This window comes from Arachis duranensis, chromosome 2 (assembly GCF_000817695.3).
Source record: "Arachis duranensis cultivar V14167 chromosome 2, aradu.V14167.gnm2.J7QH, whole genome shotgun sequence".
Lineage (NCBI taxonomy): Eukaryota > Viridiplantae > Streptophyta > Magnoliopsida > Fabales > Fabaceae > Arachis > Arachis duranensis.
Window position 1 is genome coordinate 45,061,133 of NC_029773.3, and position 4,135 is coordinate 45,065,267.

At 28.0% G+C, this 4,135-nt stretch overlaps 1 protein-coding gene across 1 annotated transcript in view; it reads right to left on the reverse strand.

Annotated features, from left to right (window-relative positions):
• The window catches only part of LOC107474327 (glycolipid transfer protein 1), a 4,918-nt gene extending 4,689 nt beyond the window's left edge, over nt 1–229 (reverse strand). Inside the window, exon 1 of the mRNA XM_016093952.3 lies at nt 87–229. The gene's annotated coding sequence lies outside the window, so the exon portion shown is untranslated. The remainder of the gene's footprint in view (nt 1–86) is intronic.
• Nucleotides 230–4,135: the final 3,906 nt, after the last annotated feature.

Consider the following 4,135-nt stretch of genomic DNA (forward strand, 5'->3'; position numbering starts at 1 on the left):
AGATGGAGATGAGAGAAACAATTTGTATAAAGTATCAGCTTTTTTTTCCTTCTTCTTCTTCCTTTGAAAATTGAAATTATTATTACCTTTGATTGATCGTTCGTTTTGGATCCTTGGTATCGGTTCTGCTTCGTCTGCCTCTCTTCCACAAAAATACATAACAAACCATTCAAATATTTAAAAAGATGTAATGGATCGGATTAAGTTATTGGGTCACTATATTAATAGTTCTTCTGGTAGATTAATGATCGAACTATTTAATCTGATAATAATAAAATAAAAATATATAATTATAATAATATAACAATTGAAATAATAAAAATAAATAAACGTAAATATATCCAATTGTGAAGCAGTAATTTCTCATCGTATTCTTAAGTTCATCCTATGTTGATTTGACACTTTTGTTAATTACTTGTTAGTAACGATCAACGCAAATATATCTTTCATTATTTTCTTCCCTTCAATATACGTATTCCTCGTAATTAACCTGTAGTATTCAAGAAAACATAAATCAAAATACATCTATCGTGATATATCATGGACACATTAACAATAGATATTCTACATCTGTATATCACAACGAACTACTTATGCTTTCCTCTCATAACCATAAAATGCATCAAAAGCAAGGAATGTTTTTCAACAGTAGCGTTTTGCTCAAATATTTATTAAGTTGACTCCAGGCATTTCAATAGGGCAAACTCTTGAGTTCGTTTCTCTATTCCAACTTGCTTCTCATAAATGGTTAATTATTAAGGTACGGAAACCATTAGTTTTATAAAAAATTAATTTCGAAAGGATTCATTAGTTTTATATTTACTAGCGGCTCAATTGGTACTAGTGTCTGTTTAGCTGCTTTTTTTATTATTGTTAAAAAATTAATTTTTTATCTTTTATTTTTAAAATTATAAATTAAATAAAATATTAAAAAAATTTATTATATCATTATTATGTGTAACAAAATTAAGATAAATATTTATAAAGTAATTATTTAGAAATATTATGTAAGTTTATTTATTTATTTTTTCAATAGTTAGGATTGAAACTCAATTTGGAAACATCTAAATGAGCATGAAAAGACTATGTTATTTGAGTTATAGAACAAAGATAAAGCATTATATTCAAAGCATTTTTTATCTTCATGAATAATTCTATATTTTATATTCAATTTATTAAATTATCTTTAATTTTATTATTTTTTCAAATTATTAATTTATACTTTTATTATATTCCTTCATTGTATTACACAATATTATTTCTCCTACTATTATTCTCTATACACTTATCTATTATTGTCTCAGCACAACTATTATATTGTCTTGTTCTCCTTTCTCTTTTTTGTTTCTCCTCCCATCTTTTCTTCACCCCATTATAATTAATTATCACTAAATACTATTATCACAATTTTCAATCTGATATATCACTTTGATCTATAATTTTCCATTATGTTAACTTTTATGAGTTGTTAAAGTGTTATTAAAAGGATTTGTTTTTATCTCTTTGGAATATCTAGATGTATAAAAATAATAGTTTTTTTTATTGACGTGCGTGTTAAGTAATTTTATTGTTCTATTAATAAAAAATTTAAGACATAAAGCATTAAAAAATTTTGTTCAAATTATCAAAATCTAATATTAGTAATCCTAAAAAATAATATCAAAATATATTAATTTTAACTAATAATTATAGATTTAAGTTACAATTTAATATAATACCTTAGAACATAAGGTTGTTATTACTTTTTATATTTGACTGTTATAAGTTTCATGTTTGTTTTATTGTGCACATTAATTAAACTATACTTTATTATTTCATTTTGTATGTTTTGAAATAATGCGACCGTACTATAAGGATGACATTAGTTTTTATAACTAATGTGAATTTTTTTACTATTGTATTTGCATTTAAATACTATTCTTAAAAAATAATTACTTAAAGTAAAACATTATATAAATAGAAAACTTTTGAATTTATCATTCTGGTTTGTTTCTTAATTCTCATTTGATATTACTCAAATTTAATAGGTCGATGGTGGTGATTCTGATAAGGAAAAAAAAAACAAAAAGGATAAATAAATGGGGTTTTTTTCCTACTAGACCTCTAAGATACCTGTTCTTAGCAATCTAGGTCGCCGGAAAGGATTCCCTACTAGATCTTCAAAGAACTTGTCCTTGACAACCTAGATCAGAGGGATGAAAATTGAATCACTCAATTTTCTCCATGCAACAAGCGAAGCAAATTACTCACCTCACTTAATCACACAATAACAGTGTGCTTAAAAGCAACTGAAATTTATTCATCAGAAGTTATATAAATTGTCTCACTAAAGGTGTTTAAATAGGCACCTAACAAACTAACTAAAAGATAAGATAACTAATTTAAATCAGATTTGATCTTATTGGATTAGATCAGATTTGATTTAAATTTTAAAATCCTAAAGATATGATAACTAATTTAAATCAGATTTGATCTTATTAGATTAGATCAGATTTGATTTAAATTTAAAATTTCTAAAAATACTATTAAGCAAATCAGGAGTAATTCAAATCTTTCAACAAATTCTAACAACAAAACAACTAACTTAAATGCCTAAAAATTCAAAAATTAATAATAAATTATGCCTCTCATTGAATTTGAAAAGCATTATTGTGCTTCTTGCTGTCCTAACTTAGCCCAATTGGCTTTATAAATTGTCGCCCTGTTAACACCACTATTTTTGAGACGGACTCTTGGTCTTCTTGATGTCCAAGACTGGCATGGTATAATTCTTCTAGTATTCAGATCCTTGAATATGACAAAATTACTATTCCGTCCCTTAGCTCTAAGATGATGAAAATGTCCTCCTGACCACGTATTTGATTCTTTTTATTAGTTAAAAAAATTTAACACCATCTCTCCTTCTCTCTCTTAATTTTATTAAATAATTTTTTTAGGTCAGAATATTTTTAAGTTACTCTATAATAAGTATTTTTTAAATTATCTAATGCATAAAATATCACATCTTTTTATTTTATCTTGAAAATTTTATATCTTTTTATATCAAAACATTACGATTTATTATATTATTATGTATTATTTTTGTACCACAAAACAACGGTAAAATTTTATTTCTTTTTTGTTACTTATTTTATTTTATTTTGGCTATTTAAATTAGCATGTATATGATCAACATATTTTCTATTATTTATGCAATATTTTTATAATATTTTTTTAGTTTCAATCAATATGCATTTAAAAAATCATCTTTAAACCCTAAGCCATTGATGGTTAATTTTGGAAAACGAATTTCCAATCACCAAAAGACTCACCGGCAAGTGTACCGGGTCGCATCAAGTAATAAAACTCACGGGAGTGAGGTCGATCCCACAGGGATTGAAGGATTGAGCAATTTTAGTTTAGTGGTTGGTGGACGAAATTGTGATCCTTAAAGTTGTACTCCTTGTACTTGTATGGAATTTAAAATTGGCACGTGTGATCACAACTCCGTTCAACTTTACCAGCAAGCGTACTGGGTCATCCAAGTAATACCTTACGTGAGTAAGGGTCGATCCCACAGAGATTGTTGGTATGAAGCAAGCTATGGTCACCTTGTAAATCTCAGTTAGGCAGATTAAATTGGTTTATGATGAGTTCGAAAATTAATAATAAATAGAAAATAAAAGGGATAGAAATACTTATGTAATTTAATAGTGGGAATTTCAGATAAGTGCATGGAGATGCTGTGCTCCTATCGTATCTCTATTTTCCTATTACATTCATCCAATCCTTCTTACTCCTTTCCATGGCAAGCTGTATGTAGGGCATCACCGTTGTCAATGGCTACATCCCATCCTCTCAGTGAAAACGTTCCTATGCTCTGTCACAGCACGGCTAATCATCTGTCGGTTCTCAATCAGATTGGAATAGAATCCCTTGATTCTTTTGCGCTTGTCAACACGCCCAGCCTTCAGGAGTTTGAAGCTCGTCACAATCATTCAATCTCAGAATCCTACTCGGAATACCATAGACAAGGTTTAGACTTTCCGGATCCTCATGAATGCCGCCATCTATCTAGCTTATACCACGAAGATTCTGTTGGGGAATCTAAGAGATATGCGCCCGGCCTAGGTAGAACGGAAGTGGTTGTCAGTCA